At 42.1% G+C, this 18,931-nt stretch overlaps 1 protein-coding gene across 2 annotated transcripts in view; it reads right to left on the bottom strand.

Moving 5' to 3' along the window:
- The window catches only part of LOC119014696, a 91,106-nt gene that overhangs the window by 16,438 nt on the left and 55,737 nt on the right, over positions 1–18,931 (bottom strand). The window contains exon 1 of one of the 2 annotated variants that reach the window (XR_005073050.1): positions 11,771–11,935. The exons of the other annotated variant lie outside the window; for it this stretch is intronic. The gene's annotated coding sequence lies outside the window, so the exon portion shown is untranslated. Of the gene's footprint in view, positions 1–11,770; positions 11,936–18,931 lie in introns of those variants that run through there. 2 annotated transcript variants of the gene reach the window in all.

The raw sequence follows: 18,931 nt of genomic DNA, 5'->3' as shown, positions 1-18,931 counted from the left end.
CGAATTATGCCTGTAAGAGAGGTCTTTTACAACACAGAGGGCTGATGATGATCGGATGATTTACGACGGTGAACCAATGCGACAGGCCTCATAAACAGGAGCAGTTCATAATGAACGCTGCAGTCATGATTGTAACTTATTACAGGTGGGGAAAATCTGCAAAATCTCTGTAAAACTACGAGCCTTATCACTTTATTGAAGGGGTTTTATCGTAATAATGGAGGAAGAATCTGTGAAATAACAGCGTTCCTCTGTAAAACTGTCTGATTGTTCCATTTCAAACTGAATAAATAAGGATATTTTTCTTTAATTTTATATTTTTATAGTGTATATTACAGGTGAATTCATCACGTCAGGACTGAATTATTTCTTTTTTATTAAAGATTGTGAATGAACTGACAGAAACGTTTCTTCAAGTGTATTTTCGAGCAGTTTTTGTTCTGCCTCCAGTGGGTTTAATAAGTCAAGTCACCTATAACGAAAGACGCTTGTTCTGCCACCTCCATATAAATTGGAGTCGTTTTTTTTCCCCCTCCGAGCCTCTCAGGTCGGTTCAATACTTTGGGGAAAACCTTTAGCTACCACTTTTACACATTCTCCTCGCGTGTGATGTGGGCTGAATAAAACTGCAACATTATAGTTTCGACTCAGGGCTTAGCTTTTTTTTTTTTTTTTTTTTTTTTATAATGGGGAGTCCGTTACTGGCATTTTTCAGCCCTCGATCAGAGTAATAAATCGGGCCTGATGGCTAATTTTAGCTGAAACCCAATCCTCCGACAATAAGTTACAAGCCTTGCGGGACCTTTTAGTCAAACTGCGTCTGGCACTGCCACAGTTAAAAAAGGAGCCCTCTTAAATAAATGGCCTTCCCAAAATGTTGCATGTTTTCAAAGCGGCGCTCCCTCCAGATGCAGGGGTCACGCAAATAAAGTCAAGTTTACCGTGTCTTACACCTATGTTGATTTGTGCTTTTTGCCCCACGTCATCCGCGGCCTGAAACACACTCCTCGCCGCACTTTTTCCACATCTGATGAATTCTCATTCGTTATCGCAGCGTAATTCCTGAAGCCCCCTCCACCTCCCCACCCCTCCTCACTGTCTAGGTCAGTGTGCTTTCACTGTACGGCCCTCAGTCAGTGCATTAGCAGTGACGTGATCATGATTAATGTTAATCACGCCGGATTTACTGTGTGTTTATTTTATGGCGCAGTTGGCAGAGCGAGGCCCGGCCCCATCTACGAGAGCTCCCGCTGGCAGCCATGGAGGAGGTGGAACCGTGGTGGTGGTGGTGGGGGGGACTTGGATGATGTTTCGCCTTGGTACTCGGCTGTAACGCTGGCTCGTCTCGCAGCCCCAAACAGAGGTTGTGTTTGTCAGTCATGAGTGACTGCGAAACATTTCCTGCTCTGCTGACAAACTCACTGATTTCTCCACCGTGGCTGTCTCTTCTGATAAGAGGAGGCGCGATTAGATCTCACATTATTCAGCACACCAGCTATTATCTGAATTTTTTCAAACCGTCCTGTCTGTGCCTCCACTTCACAAATCTGATACGCGTGGTGCCCTGCGCATCACAATCAGATCGAACCGGCCTGTTGAGCCACAAGGCTGCCTCATAATCCTCGGCACTGTCTCCAGCTGCTTGGTACTGAGTGGCACGGAGAGCTCCAGGTGTCCCACAGACAGTGCAACACTGCCACCATGTTGAACATGTGTACTACAGTGTCACAACAGCTCACCCAGGCTTTTTTGCATCACAACTTTCTTCCAGCACGTTTTCAGAAGCAACGACTTTCTGTCTCGACACGGGAATGCCAAAACATAGTTTAAAAATCATATGATATTGAGAATTAACTATTTAAAACTATAAACTTTCCACACTGGTGTCCATCAGTCTGTTATCTCACTGATGTTTAGTGAAGCAGTAATTGAGAAAAACAGAGGTCTACATGGGAGGCGGAGGAGGGCTCTGCGGTCAAAACAGCCTGTATTCCATTTCAGCCAATTTCACCTCAAGACGCACACGCTCGTGTTTGCTCCGGCCCTGCCCTTTAAAAAACACAGAATAACAGAAACGGGCTCAGATAAAATCCCAGTGTGCATTGTATCTGCCTTGTTTACACTGACGGATTCCCTTACCACTTGTGTTAAATGTAGCCCTCCGTGTTATTCCACCGAGCAAGAAAGAAAACAATTACTGAAAATGGGGCTGAGTTGAGAGGAGGCCTTGTGTGTAAAATAACAAAGACGTGCGACTGTTTGGATCTGATAAGCCCTGTCGAGTGTTTCCTCTAATGCCTCTGAAAATAAACAGCTGGCCTGATGAGGTGAATGGAGGCTTGGTTTGGGCAGCCCGGGAGCTTGTTTTAGGGGCTGGACCGGCCCAGGAGCAGTAAAGGGCCCCCGTCAGTGGCTCAGGCGCCGAGTGAGTTAAACAGGTTAGTGTGTTGGTCGTCTGAACCTGCTGTGACACACACACGCATAGAAGTTCATGTACGTGTGGATGCAACACGAACACTGGGAGTAAGAGCAGCGTTCCCAGAGCTCCCAGCTGTTGACTGTATAACTCCGTCCATCATCAGCAGAGGGATTAAGATGCCGGGCCGTGCTCTCGTGTACAGTACGACTGACGTGTGTGACGGGCCCGCTTATTACAGGAGGAATTTTGCAAAAACACATTCTTCTGACATCATTCCTGCAGACATGCTTTATTAAAAAAATTAAAAAATTGAATTAAAATATCCCTAAGAAGATAATGGCTAAATGTGTCCAACATTAGCATTGTTCTGGTGGCACGCATTTATATTAGTCTGTGTATTCTGCAGCCGAGTCGCAAGACGGAATGTTGTATAAGTATGTCAGACATATAAGCAGATTTTCAGGATTTGGATAGAATGGGCAACATGGCTGACGTTTCAACATTTGTAAGCATGAAACCACTATTTTTTTGAGGGGGGGGGGGGGGGGGGGGTTACAAGATGACTCAACATTTTCCAGGTGCGTTTGTACTAAACAGGATATTTTTCAGCGGAAACACAATCTTTTCCTAACCAGTACCAGGTCAGCAAAGCGTTGTCACAACATAAAATGGAAACTTCAACCGAAAAAGATGTAAAGTTGCAACACGTCCACGGTTTGTGTTGCCAAAATGCATTCTGGCATTCAGTTGATTGACTCACACTGATAGTGAAATTAATATCAGATAGAAGAACGAAAGCCGCCACTGTCTGCTAGAAGACATGATACCAAATACACATCAATACTTCTCAGCAGTCAAAAACGACACAGTATGTCTTTTTGGCCCTGCATCTGAGCTGACCAGCCGGGCTGAGTCTCACAAGTTAGTGCCACTGAATCACCCCGAGGTGTGTGTTGAGCAGTGAAATCTGACCTCTTCCACCTTTTAAATGTATCTAAAAATATCGTTTTAGCACGGCTGCACACCCACACCCTCTCCGGCCTCCACACCCAGCCGCTGTCTTACCTGTGTGTCACAATCAATCGCGCCTAATCTCTGTTTGCTAAAAGCTTATGACGAGTTTAATGGAGCATTTAGTAGTTTAGAAAGATACCACAAGCTGTCTAACCATCAGGCATCCGCGTTTGTATATTTTCTTTATCGCACACCGTATTGAGGCATCTCGCTGAGAAGACTAAATAAAAACACATCGTTGAGCTGACTTCCTTGACATTATCTGCTCATCGGGGCGAGTGATGTGAGCGAGACAGAGAGAATGTGGGAATTTCACCGTCAAACAGGTAGAGACAAGACCGGGCTGCCAGCGCACAGGAACATGTATTCATTCATAAAAAGAAGAAAAAAAAAAAACATCGAAAACAAAACATGCTTTATCATTCAGACGCGCCGCATCTCTCAACCGGTTCTGATGACCTTTTCGCTCAGTGCACCTGCATTCACGTCTTCACCAGCCTCTGAAGTTGTGCCGGCTTGATGAAATTTGTACAAGTGCCCGGATAAGTGAAAAGGTTCTGTTATTTTGTATACATGCATGAAATATCGTGCATAATACAGACAGAGCTACAGACATGATAGCACAGTAGAACAATGAAATGAGGCCACCGTAGACGTCTGGATTGAGGCCAAGAGACAGAATGTCCCAGATCTGTCGGTTTAGAGGAAAACACTATATGCCGGAGCAAGACATTGTCATTAATATGCATGATTCCTTTGTCAATACGTGCCGTACAATGATATTAGAAAAGTTTTCAGCTCCGTATAGAGGTTTTAGTTTTTGGATGTTCGGAAACATAAATTCAGTCAATATTACTTAAAAGCAAAACCTTAAATGTCTTTGGTTGAGTTGCACAGTTTGTAAATGATGAGAGTCGGTCGGCAACACTCTCCGGAGCTTCCAGCAACATGATTTTGAGGAAGTTTGGAGCCTCGGTTTGGCTCCTGATTGCTCATTTGAGTTCACGGGCTTAAATAAAGACACTTAATCACAAGTGCTCAGCAGAGTTTTTCCCGGACTGCGCTGGACCTTGCCAAGACCTCAGGCAGTCACATCTCTGGATTGGAGGAAAAAAAATATTCCCCCACAGATTACTGCATGACTCACAAAAACAACCGCCCCATGAGAAATATGATACACATATCATTTAGATTTTAACATAACATGTCGTTAATGCCAGATTTTAGTCGAGTATGAATTACCTTACTACATCTGTTAAAGGTACATTATGGTGTGTACAAAACTGAGGTGATACACGTTATAATATGGTCAGCTAGTTATGAAGTATTAGGGATTATTTAGAAACTACTCAGAATAATAACAATGTAACACTAAGCACAAATTCATAACTAATGAACATTTAGTTAATAATTAATTAGTCATTACTATTTTGGGGCATTTCAATGAGAAATGTCTCATGGAGAAAGTGGTTGATATTCCGTTTTGCAGACATTTATGAACTAATCCTTACCAAATGAATCATTACCTAATGATTAGTTACCTAATCTTGCAGTCTGCTCTGTAATAACTCATTATTTACTATGTAGTCTTTGAGAGTTGTGTAGTAACTGCTTATTAGTGAATCATTAGATATCAGGTTGCATTCTTCGCTCCTTCCTCAGTAAATGATCTGCAAACATTAATAATTGAGGTCGTTCTGTACTCCAGGGTCAAATCAATGTGTTGGTAACATTTACAGTAGAATTTGGTTGTTAATTATATTCTATTCATGTTTGATTCTTCTGAGTTTTAGGGATGAATTTAGCATTTTTCTATTGTTATGTGAGTATTCATTTATAAAGTATAAAGGAGCTGACTTTCCTGTCAGCAGGAGGACGATACGACGATTGCATGACAGCTAGGCGAGAGACCACTGTCCACCAAGATTACATTTCAGTATTTGTAAGCATGAAACTAATGTCTAAACATGATCTTTTCCTAATCCTACCAAAGCCACAAGGACAGCTTTCTGACTTACATAAAACTGACGATGTAAAACACAAAACATTTCAAGTGACAACATTAGGAAACATGATGTTCAAACAACCTGTTAGTGTTTTTCAGAAATGTGCACATCACAGTTGTGCATTAAAACACAACATAGTCACTGAAGTAGCAGGTAACAGACAATTTGAATCCATCAGATGGATGTAAACAATGTTGATCAAACCAAATTTAGCTCACAGTATATTAAGAGCCAGAACACGAAGGTGACTGCACTGAAACCAGCACATTTTAATGTAATGTTACGATATGTTACACACGACCTGGCTGATCACCACTCACACGGCTGATTTCCTTATGAATAGAGGTCAATTAGATCTCAGAACAGATTTCTGGTGGTCCTTTTTTTTTTATTGTCCTGACACGTTCTACATAACTGTTTACAGGTTGGGCACGGCCGTCTGCCCACACCATATAAAAACAACTCAACACACCTGGAAAATAAAATGCTGCTGGAAAACGCTTGTCTTCCAGGGCAACATAAAATCAGCCACTTCTGCTCGCGAGTAATTGCCTGTTAACACTGTTTTAACAAACCCGGGCCCCGGCGTAACACTGATGTGCAAACGAACGGGCTTAATTGGAAGAGACGTCAACCAGTGTTGGCAAAATGGAAACCAGTAGTCGGTTTGCGCGTGGGTGTGGAGCCGCGCCGTGTTTATTTTATGTAGATGACGTCACTACGGTTAGCATGCTGGACAGCATTCAAAGCATTATTAGATCTGAACAACATGCACACCTATCTGTTTAAGGACGGCGTGTTCAGGTATGTTTCAGGTGTTGTGCAAGCAGTAATCTGTTACTTCACAGTGGATATGAATTACAGCGAGTCTCAAGATATAAAGTTTCTTGGAAGTTTCTTGGACAATCGTTATGTGCGTCTTAAAGCTTTTTAAAGGGGCACTATGTGGATTTGGAGAAGAAATTAAAACTCAGAATTTTAATATTTAAAATATTAATGAGGTAATAACACAAACTCTGAAATATTTACTTTTCCATGACTGAACAAACAAGCTGCTCTCGGAGGGAACGCTGTTTAAAACTAGAAAGGTGGCAGGGTCCGCCAAATATAAACAGTAGTAAAACAGCGCAAAACGGTGTTGTCATTTAAGTTTGTTCAGTTTGTATTATTCAGTTTATTATCATGAAAACAAAGAGTTTCCTCAAAAGCAGTCAACGAAGATGATTAAAATGTCTTTTCCACAGCTGCATAGTGCACCTTTAAAGTTGTGTCAGTTCTAATGTTGTTTTTTTAATTGCTGGGATGCAGTTTTTAAAACAGAACGGCCTCTGAGCAGCTATTCCTGTGTCGACGAATGCATGAATCTCTAACTGTCAACATGTGGCTTTTGGATGCACATGAGCAGCTGTATATAACATCCAATGTACTGTGTAATGGCTGCATGTACTGCTAAGTCCAGGAGAAAACAGCCCTCCCGAGTGCTGCTCGGCTCAGCGCTGTGCTGACGTGTCCGCCTCGGTCTGAATGCCGTACATGCATCCGCTCAGCTTGCGGCCTTCGCTAACCGAATTTACTATCACGAGTCGGTGCCAATACGATGTTTGTTTTTCCAGGTTTGTTTTAAGGAAGGCTGTGACGCACATCATGTCGTGAAGGTATTTTTTTTTTTTTTTGACTTGCACACTGTGACAAAGCAAGTTCTTTCGAAGAGAGTCACACTCACTGAAAGCTAATTCACCTCGTACAGGAAGTTGGCCGACAGACAAGCGTCTTAGTTTTCACCGAGGCATCTGACAAAAGCGGTCCGACCGGTGCAGTTAACATATTGCTTCACCCGTTCTAATATTACAGGGTAATTACTGGGTGAGACATTTTTCAGCATTAACTACATTGTTTAATCATCCTACGTCGTGTAGGTGAAAGATGTATAAAAGGCCCTAAAGTTATAATAACAACATGATTACAAGATTTTACAAAACACGTGATAATAATGTAACACATCTGACTTTGTGAACATGTAAAACGGGATACTGTTGCACGGAGCAGGCAGGTCTCCCTTTTGACCCCCTATGGGTGAGTTAGAGTGTAAATGTCACTCTGAATTGATGAACTGCCTTCTGAGCTGACTTGTCAAATAAAGATTTTCAGCTGAAGCAAAAAGACTAAATGATCCATGTGATTTGATCTGAAGCGTTACACTCCTCAAAAAGCCATTTGAACTTTTCACAGTTGCTAATTTAAGTTATTCTGGAGCATTCTTAACGCCTTGAAGCGATCATCTTTCACAGCTGAGGAGGTGGATGGAGTCAGTTGGAGGATCCCGAGACAAAAGGTGTTGTTAACATATACAAAGCGCAGGTGACCTGCTTGCTTCCAAGTCATGTGGCCGGCTGTCAGGCTCCAACCTGAGGCCCGGCTGATTGTTAACACCCCACGGTGAGACCTGTTGCCCCGGGCTATTAGTCATCCTGACAAGCATGGCGTATGTGTCACTCTCTCTGCTCATGACACACTTGTTTCCACCTTTGCACGGCGCTCCAGCTCTGATATATTCCTAACGCATAGTGGCAAGAGTGACACAAGGCCACTGAACCAAAACAAGCACCTATCAATTACTGATGAAAGAAGCCTTTTACCTATTTTTTACTGCATGTTCAGAGCAATGTCGAAGCCGAAGGAGGGAGAGCTTCTGCAGTCGGTAACAAGACTGCAGTGTGAACCTGCTCCATGCTCGAAAAGAAACTGGTTTCAGAGTTTATGACTAGTAATGATATAATTTAAAGAAGACAGAAGTTCAGCGGTGAGAGTCATCAACAGAAGCTTAAAGTTTTGTGTGCCTGGACCAAACCGCAGGACAGAGATGACAAACAAGTAAAGACGTTAAAAATGTATTTTTTCATGATGCATTGTGTGTGTTCCCCTATGTATTGTACTTTAATGGTTTTTCAGTTTTTGTGCCATTTAAATTGGATAGTTACTGATGACAAAATGCTAAAGATAACTGAATTATTTGCCAATACTTCAATGAAAAAATTATTAATGATAATAGTAAAACGTTATTTCCATCATGCTGTGTTTCATTCAGTGGGTGTAGTACAATTAAAAGTGCTGTACAATAAAGTGACAAGAAAATCAATAAAGTCAGGCAAATCAAATTCAAATAAATAACAAATTGAGAGGTTCAGATCAGAGGATCAGAATATTATCAAATATAAAAATGTGTGGAAATGTGTGGAAATCTCGCAGTATTAAAGAATGTGAGAAACAATTCCTGGATCTGTCCCTTTATCCAGACCGGCACCAAAAGTTAATGGGGTCTACAGTGGGCCGAGACCCATCCTCCATCCAAGTTTTGTGGAAATCCGTTCTGTAGTTTAAGTGTAATCCTGCTGACAAACCAACCAACAAACGGTCAAAAGGTTACAGGGGAAACATGACCTCCTTGGCGACATTAAAGATAAGAATAAACACAAAAGGAAGAATGGCAGGTGGTCGAAGCAAAGTTGAGTAAATACGTTTTCAATTGTCAGTAAAAAATGATAGACAGCTTTTTTTGGGAGACACTGGTGAAATAACGTAATACATTAGCTGTTGTCTCAGGTACGTGCACTGACCTGCCTCCACAAAGGACAACGTGAGCATGTGGATTCATCTTCAACTCTGAGAGAGGAGGAGATGTCGCTATTAAAATCCAATCAATCTGATTTATGTCGCCATCGATACACTTCATTTGAGGATCCTAAGTCTTAAAACAGCCGCGGGACTATTGTTTCTTGTTCTTTGCATGTGACGCTTAAAAAGTTGACCTCTGAAGGACCACAGCATGAAAGTGAAAAGTCCCTGACCGTGGCATGTGATATGCAGTTTTGTCCTTGGCTTTACTCAAACTGAGGGCACACAACAATATTAATGTATCCACGCAGGCCTAATTCTGCCTTATTATGGAGGTTAAAAAAAAAAAATCCATATTTTTGTTCAGCACCAGTTTGTGAGTTTCTGTCTTTACTTGCCATCCAAGGCTAAAGCCAGCTGCAAGAAATATAAGCAGTGATTTAACATTAGACAAGGCAGGGATTCAGCATGCTGGTAAACCCATTAAGGGCTTTCTTCTCTTTCATCATCTCCAGGATAGGAGGCCTCACAAAGACGAGACGGTGATCAGCGGATCAAATTTTTGGAGGCCTGCAGATAATGTATGTGGTTAATTTACAGCTCGGAGGATCTCGTCCCGCGCTGCTCCTGAGGTGACTCGCGCAGCCGCGTTCAAAAACTCTGAGGTGTAATCAGCAATCAGAAAACGGAAGCCTGATGTCAGGCTTTTATAAATGGTTTCCTCGGAGGAGTCTGATTTACTGTCCCGGGCCCAGTTGAACTCACGGTGTGCGTAGAGGAGGTGAAGGGGAGGGTGCAGGGAAGAGCTTGAAGAGCCGGGTGAGCGCAGAGCCACAAATTACATTTCAAAAAGGACAATAGTACAAAATCAACTCAAGTGTTTTCACGTCCGAGTGAATCGATTTATGATCTATTTAGTCGGTATATGTACTCCATCACCAGCACTGGAGGTCTCGCACCCCCCTGGCCTCAGTATTCCCACAGGAAAACAACATCTGTAACGGGGTCACATGGATTTTGGGAGCTGAGGTGCTTGTTGAAACTTGCAAAAACCCATTTCAGTTTTTATTTATTTAAACCCTGACAGCTGCAGAAGTGATCGCTCATCTTTTATTTCATGATTCCAAAATATAGTATTCGTATTTCAGTATTTCGGCTCTTATGTGTACGTGGAATGTTGTCGTTATTTCTCCCATTTTTCTTGGGCTGAATATTATCTGACCACAACAAAATCTGAGGCTTCCAAAAAGTTGGTGGGAAATTGCTGATATTTGGTCTCATTTCAGTATTCTTACCCTTTCTGGTTGGGTAAAAGAGATGTTTCCTGAAATGTTTAGTGAACTTTAACCAACATGTGTTAAAGGAGACATATTTTGCTCATTTTCAGGTTCATAATTTTATTTCATGTTACTACTAGAATCAGTTTTCTGATATATTCCAGTGCTGCAGCTCTCTATTCCCCCTCTGTCTGAAACACTCTGTTTTAGCTCCTGTCTCTTTCAGGCCCGCTCTGCTGAATACCCAGCCTGCACTGATTGGTCAGCTCACACACGCCTGGGTCAGCACTGCAAACAACAAAGTAGTAAATGTTCCAAAGTAGCTGCTGGGCATTAAATTATGAAAATGTGGGACACTGTGATTTCACAAAGTAACAGAATTAAAGGCGTGCCTACTGATGAGGCATTTCGGGAGCAGTGTTTTCTGTGGGAGAGAGGAGCTTTTTGTTGACCTTTTCAACTTCAACAAGCACGTGAACATAAAACATTGATGGAAAGGATAAAAACTAAAAAGCATGACAGGTCTCCTTTAAAAAAATACCACTTCAACATTAACTTTTAGGTATGTTTATGCTTTTCCCCTTCCCGTCTGTCCATACAATAATAAAAAAGTTATTACCATCCCTGCATTTCACTGCCTCACAACAACACTGGTAGATACATTGCGTTTTTATTGAGCTTCTCCTGATTTCAGACAAGCTTTTCTCCTGACCCATGCAGACCTTTCTGCAGGGATTTAATTGTGCTTACAGCAGGTACGTATCCGGTTTACCCTGCGAGCTTAGCCAAAACAGGAAAGAAGACAGGGAGAAGTCTTAAATGAAATGGACCATGACACCGGGATATCTGTTTTTATTGCTGTTTAGAGAAAATAAAACAAGAAAGAAAGGGGCTGCGAATGTGAAAATAACTGTGGAGTTCCAGAGTTTGGGGGAAATTGACTCATCGGCTTTAAAAGCGAGTTGTTGAATCGTTTACCTCAGTACATTTGTGGTCAAAATCTTTTTACGTTTAATGTCATCACAATCATATCGCATGAGAGCCAGCTTTTAAAGATTTAGCGATTTGTAGAGATTGATACATTGCATTTTGTAGGTTGTTTGCCGTCCCAATCCAGGATAATTCACGTGTGTGTGCCTATATGTGATACACCGCGTACTTGAGGTGATGGCTTAAACATCGAGGCTCAAGCACATGAGTTATTATCTCTTTAACACATCCAGCCATGTCTTTTTTTTCACAAGGAAGCCGTTACCAGTCGGGGGGTCAAATGCTCTCCTCATTAAAATGTTCGCTACCAAACTGCGGTAAACAAATCTCTGTAAATTCTCAAACGCATTTGCGGATAACTTATCGGTCTACGGATGTCACAGCGTGCGCGTTTATCCCGGCGTCCTCCCCAAGGGGCCTTCGCCAAAGTGGAAAAGAGACACATAACTCACATTTATGGAAATTATCTGGGCGAGCTCTCCCATGGTGCTCGGGCCTCTCAGCGGGTGCCATGCAAACGCAGACGGTGATCTCTCCAGCAGCTGCCCGACCAGGACGGACCTGTGATTCCCATCAAAAGGCCACCGTAGGGTTTCCAAAACAAAACACAGCAAACATAGTTCCATCACTCCTACTGGGGATTGGTGTTGATGATATGTGGCTTAATTGTGGCGTACGCTGATGAGTTTTTCCTCTGCAGCGGCCATGGCTGTGTATTCGCAGCCCAGTTGCCAGAATGTTGGAATTTTATAGTACAAACTATAGATACAATCAGATCTGTGTGTGTTGTAGATATCATACCGTCATTTCTACAAAATGTGCAGGACCGCCACCAGGATATAATGTTAGTGTTAACATCTCTGCAGACCACAGATACGTCCAAGGTTGACATTTCGACCAAACATGGCGTATCAGTTTCATATTATATCCTTATTAACTATCTTTCACATCAGGAGGTGGAGGGGATGGTGCCAAACGGCTGACTGCAATTTGAGTCACACCACTGGATATTTTTAAGAAGACCTGTAGGCATTTCCAGACACTTTTGCTGAGACCAAAATCGGCCATTTTTTTTCCTTACAGGAAGTTGGACCAGCTCCATCCGTGATCGTGGCAACCAAAACAGGTATTTTAAGTGAAACCATGATTGTTTCCTAATCCTAACCAAGTGTTCTTTGTTCATAAACCTGACCTGAGCATGAGCTCTAAGTGAAAAAAAAAAGAGAGAAAAAAATCTAAACCTGCAACCTAAACAAATTGTTGTGAAGTTGCAACATAAAGAACCGTTCCATTGCAACCTATCTGAGGTTTTGCAGAAACATAGTTAGCAACTATTCATTCTGGCGATTAAGTTATAATCAGGTCAGCAAATACCAGCATGTAGCAAACCGTATGTAGTACCTTTTCTCTTTCCTTTGTCTGTTTTGTTTTATTTCTACTTCCTGACATTCATTATGTCAGTCACCACAACCCTAACCCCAAACTCTTCCTTAGAATAAATTAAGGGATTTATTTGGTCTCAACATCTTCTTAGAATTACAAAGAGAATGAAAACGCCATGAAAAGAAAGAAACATCCATCTCGTGTTGTTGAAAAATCTGCTTGACTTGACAGTGTTCAGGATACGACACAGACTAAGAACCTGCACACAGTTATTAAACGTATCAAATTGTGTTCAGGAAACACAACTTCGGGACAAAGGTGACGGATGTTGTGGTGTTTTTTAATCTCCTAATCATGACTGACGGTTCAGTTTGTCTGCTGGGCTTCGCTTCAAAGTGAAGTAAAGTTTCTGAATAGAAAACACTTCAGTTTGTGGTTGATTCCACTGAGTGACATAAGAAATTACATTAGACAACAAAGCTTCAAGGCGAACATTCAAATCATATCTGGGGATTGTCAGCACATTCAGGGGTTTTTTTGGCGGGGGGGGGGCAGGGTGATTTAGGATCACAATTATCATAATATATTACTAGTTACGTCTCCAAATGAGTTTAAGGAAAGAGAAGCAGTGTGTTTTTCCATAAAGATGTAGTGAAATAGCGAAGCGAGGAAGCCCCAGACAGGCCCTGTATGACCACGGCAGGTCGCCCTCCCTCTGGAAAAGCCATACCGAAAGACAAGAGCCAAAAGGAATATTGACACAAAGGCAGTGAATCACCATTTTGTGTAGGTTCGCCTGAGGCAGGCCACTCTTCTCGTGCTTAAATCAAAAGCACACATAATGAAATACGTGTCCAGCTCATGACGTTTTAACTATCAACGCCGAGCGAGCCAACTGCGAGCCATGTCACCGATGCCGATGAGTTTTATTTATACTCCGTGTCGTGCTAGCAAGTGCTTTAAGCTTCGAGTGTATTGTCCGAAAAGGAGTCACTGCCACTGTCGACTCAGAGCTCGCATTCCTGCTGAAAGGCACGATGGATCCATACTGCTTGTCCAAAAGATCCACGTTCACGTTTTTCATACTTTCTGAAAGTCTATCAGTCTGGACTGAGGTGGCCCCTCTTACTTATTTTTGATGGCCGCATGTGTGAGACTGTATATATCAGCCATCTCACCTTTTTCAGCCTTGGCGCGGACAGCAGGCGCCGATGGAAATGCAGGGCGGGTGCCACTGACCGTCATGCCATAGCGCTCTGGCCTCTCTCCTTTACCAGCAGGCAAGGCAGACAGGAAGGGTAAAAAACTGGGCCCTCGCTAATACGGACAAACGCCGCTTCAGTCCGCGTAACCCGAGCGCCAGGGGAAAACGCTGCATGAATGACAGACGTTTCATTGCCGCGCGCGTCTATTAATCACAACCTGAGCAGAAAGACTCTCACTTCTCTGGAGTGTTCTGCCATTTCTCTGCTGTTTTCTTCACTCGCAAAAAAGAAAATGCCGCCTAACAGGGATTTAAAGGAAGTCAAGCAGTAATTTAAGCAAACTATCAAGCGAAGGGGAAGGAGATCAGGCTTCCCCTTGGCATTTTCGAGTGCTCCAGAAATTGTATGATGATTTTGGCAGGTTGCTCAGTTTACTGTTTTCTTTTTTTCTTCGGTTACATGCGCCTTCCCAATGATCAGGCTCTGGCAACCACAAGCTCTTCCCTGCGGACATCCTCAGGCTGTATTCCTTCCAATGTCCATCCAGACCTGGCCAGAGACCACACCTGACTGACCAGCAGAGTACACAACATGTGCGTTGTCTCTTCTATTTAACGGGGGGGGAAAGCTAGTTTTTAAAAAGCATCCCTAAAACAACCATTCAGTGAAAAAGAAAGTGATGTTACATCATTCTTTATTATACATTTCACAATTTCAAATTTGTGTTCACAGAAACGTCAAGATTTTGTAACATTTACTCTAAAGCCCATGTTTGTAGTGCAATGCATATGATAATACACCTATAGTACAGTAAAATCACTGTCACAAATTGCTGTAAAAATACAGTAAATGTTGTATAGCAATGTACTGTTCTTTGTAAAAACAGTATAATGCTGTAAATGTTGACTGCTCTCACGGTACCATGGTAGATTTTACAGTAATTAAGTGTTGATGGCGATTACAGTGGAAACACTTTACAACATTACAAGCTGACTATAAGTCACTGTAACTGGTCATAGTTTAAGTTTAATTAAAAAAAAAAAAAAGACAAATTCAATGCAAAAAATACAGCAAAATGTATTTTATTAACAGGCATTAACCTATATGTAATTTTTATTTATTTATTAACTTGACATTAAAAAATCAAATCAAGTAAATTTATCACCTCAAAATTACCAAGTAAAGATGTCTAATAATTTTATGTTGTTAAAACTTTTTAGCTTGTACAGCTTAAATGTAATAGTCCACTTTACTTGGGAATGCATTGGATTCCTGATTCATGACATTTTTTAAAAGTCAGCTTTTAAAAGATACGGCATATTCATGTTTTTAATGCGTTATAATACACGTGTTAAATACATAGAAAATATAAGAAATATATCAGAAACATGTAGAAATACCGCTATGGCTGTCAACAAGTTTCAAGACTTAAACTGAAATCCAACAGGATTATGTAAACTAGTCATTCAATGAAGAGGTCACAGTTATTTGTTCATTTAACTCCTCTACACTCATTTATACTCTTCAATGATTTGACACTCACAACCCTGCTTTATGTTCTGAAGCCTGTGACAATATCTAGAAACAACATTATGTCCTGCTGCATCAACTGATAGCAGACAGTGTCATGTAATCATGTCTCCTGCGTCTCATCCCTATGGAGTTGCTCCCTCTAGTGGAGCACAGACAGCTTGTTTAATCACCCATGGGATGTTTGCACTTGATCAATCTCGAATTGCTTCTTCCCAGCATGGCTTCAGCGCACGCTGATCCGTGTGAAGCAAACAGTTACACAAGTGTGCCTCCCTCAAGAAAACGTGAAAACCCTGAAAGCCTTCAAGTTACCGGTGTGATTCCTCGCCGCGTAAGCCTGTGTTTATGTGTGTTATCATGTAAACACGAGTAGTGAAAACATCACCCTGGCGTAATACCGTCTGAGGACTATTAAGTTAATTTCGATTTAATTGTTGCATCTGGGGAATCATTAATTAGTCAATCAATCGCCCGCTGCAGTGACAGGGCGCCGGGGCTGTATGGAAACCACAGCTGGCCGTACGTAAATGGGAATTAATTAACAAGCTTACGTTTCAGCGCCCGTTATTTGGACTGAAAACATTCTCAAGAGTCCGAGCCCGGGCAGGGAGAGTCTCCACCAGCCCGCTTGTGGTCACATCCCATCTCTGTCGGACAGAATAATTTCACCTCATTACCTCCATTGCCATGTATAAATATAGAACTCTTTCCACCCACCGGCTCTTTAACGACATGTGCTCTTTAAACACCTACAATTAACCCCTTGTGACTAGTGCCTTGTGTCTACCCCCGTGTAGGGCTCTCCAAGCTGAGCGTAGTCCCAGTGGATTACACCCCCCACCCCCCACTCTACCCCCCGCTCTTTCTCTCTCCTGCTGAACCCACACACCCTATTCAGGCTCAGTCCAGTCCAGCTACACCTCCACCTCAGCCCGGGATCATTAAACAGCCATATATCTTGTGTTGTGTTTTCCCTCCAGCAGGATTTATTGGGTGACTGATAGAGTTTACAATGTGTCCTGAGCGGCTCGAAAACACGTCATGACGATCCGTACACGCATCGCGCTCACCGTTCCCCCCCAAAACATGCCACACATATGTAGGCCCACCCTCGCACCCACCACCACCACAAAAAAAAGAGAGATGTTACATGTCAAGTGTGTGAGTCTGACGTAGCATGTCATAAGGCGGTTCTGTCTGAAAAGAGGGGGGGTGGGGGAGTTTGTGAAACGGCTCCCCAGAGTCCTCTTGGTAGAAGTTATTTGTGGCAGGTATCCAGCTGATGGACTGTAACGCGCTTGACATTATGGCTCTTCAGATAGAAAGATATAGTTTTTCCGAACCCACAGGCGCTCCCCACATCTCAATCCTTCCATCACGGAGATTTGCTGGTACACATGAGGTAAGCGCTGCCAAACACAATGGCTCCATTGGAGTGTGGATTATGGTTTATTCCCCTCCCCAAAAAAGTGACATCTACAGCGACGCTCACCCCAGATCCTCCCGTTCTGTCATTCAAAATGATCCTCTCTCTGATTTCAATATCTCCTGTTCAAACAAATAAACACACACTGAAAATGCATAATGCACATGTGAGTGTTCGTCCTTAACACCCGGGCCTATCCGCGCCGCTGTGCGGCTGAGATATAGCTCCCAGTAACAGCCCGGGGACTCGCTCGCTTCCTCCCTTCGGCTAATAATTCAGTCAAGCGCTACCTCAGAAAAAGGTGAAGCTCACAATGGATTTCTCAGATATTCAGCACGAAAACCGCAGCTTTCCTCACCCGGAGCACCACCTATAATCACTGTGTCAGGCCCCGGCTCTGCTGCGACCTCAGACAAGTTGTTCTTGGACAGGTACCACACCAGCGGCGGGAGTCGCCCCGTGCTAAAACTGGAAGTGTAAAAGGACTTTTTCTCCAGACTGAGACGAGACACGCTCGTCATGTACAAATGACATGAAGTCAGGGAATGATTAGCGAACTAGATAGCTGTCGTTTCCACCACCATGCGAGATGAGATGAAGGCCTGGAATCAAACTGGCATGAATAAGAGGGAAAAACTGACGGGTGTATTTTACTGGATTGGGGAGTTAAAGAGGTACCAGCGGTCTTTGTTCTCTGGTTTCTACATATCAGGTATCTAAATATCTGCACAAAGTCTTTATTTTTTATTCTACACATCGGCCTCGTATTATATTGAGCTATTATTCTAACCCTGATTCCTAGCCGTGGTGCGCTGATAATGACATTACCATGGCTGTTGTGGTAATGCTTCCTGACTACCATTGTTTGTCTGAACTCACGGTTAAGGGCAGGCATGATGGAGAGAGGAGAAAGATGGCGAGATCCTTCATGTACTCCTGACAGACCCGCTATAAATAGATTCATGTGTTATATAGGAAGTTTAGATCGAAAAGCCATGCATTTAACATTTCAGTGGATATATTTGCAAATGAAGCCAAACCATTCGTCAATTTGCTTTGTGTAGTACTTCGTCATTTTTATATTTACCGTTATTGTTGCTGTCTATTTTTCATCTATGTACAAATAACAAATATGTTTTTAGAACCTGGGTTAGTTGTTTCAGTGTGCATAAGTCTTGTAAGGCATTTTTACAATTCACATTTTTACTTTAGAGTCACTTTGGATTTAATTTTATTGTCATATTTAATGCAAAGTTATTGTTTTGGGGGTTTTTTTCTGTCATGTTGATATACATTAAATAACTTAATCCGACTAAATTAACCTCATGCATTCATTCAATCATGACATATAAAGTTTTGGGGGACTTCTACATAAACATAAAGTTTTTTTCAAGTATTATACATAAAATTAATGTTTTTTCGTTTTTTAAAAAAAGTTTTGGGTGAAAGATTTCTCTTCTTATGTCGTTGCGCTTTAATTTAAACTCTTTTGATCCACCTTTTGTTTTTTATCCTGGACTCTGTCTTAGAGTTGGTCAAACCTTCGATCATATAAAGATTTCCGAAAATCCATGTTCTTGTGAGGCACATGCTGAACATTCACGTCATAATTACCACTGACCAAGGAAATCACTCTGGTCCGTGTTAATTGGAGTCTAACTGCTCTACAGGCTTGCGGCACAATTTGGCCAACGGTGTCCTGATCAATGTCAGCCCGCTGCGTCCTAATCACAGCCAGATAAGAAAAACAGAGGGAGCCTCGCACAGAGCTGCCCCCCGAAGAAATGTATTTTCACATTTACTGTACAGGGGTGATATGCTGAACGTTGCAGCTATTTTCATATTTTGAAGAGATTAATATCTGCCTGTTGGTAAAAAGGTTAGAAAAATATGTGATGTGGCCACCCCACTCTTTATGTTATGTCTTGGATGTATTAGATTACATATATTAGATTAGAGTTTAAAATATCATAAACTGCTGGAGAAAAAAAAAATCCTTTAACAGTGTTTCCTGAACTGCAGTGTCTTACTTTTTGGTTAGTTCATTTTGAAAATTGTCAAAAAGG

This window comes from Acanthopagrus latus, chromosome 23, assembly GCF_904848185.1.
Source record: "Acanthopagrus latus isolate v.2019 chromosome 23, fAcaLat1.1, whole genome shotgun sequence".
In the NCBI taxonomy this organism is placed as follows: domain Eukaryota; kingdom Metazoa; phylum Chordata; class Actinopteri; order Spariformes; family Sparidae; genus Acanthopagrus; species Acanthopagrus latus.
This window is presented reverse-complemented; position numbering and strand designations above follow the sequence as displayed.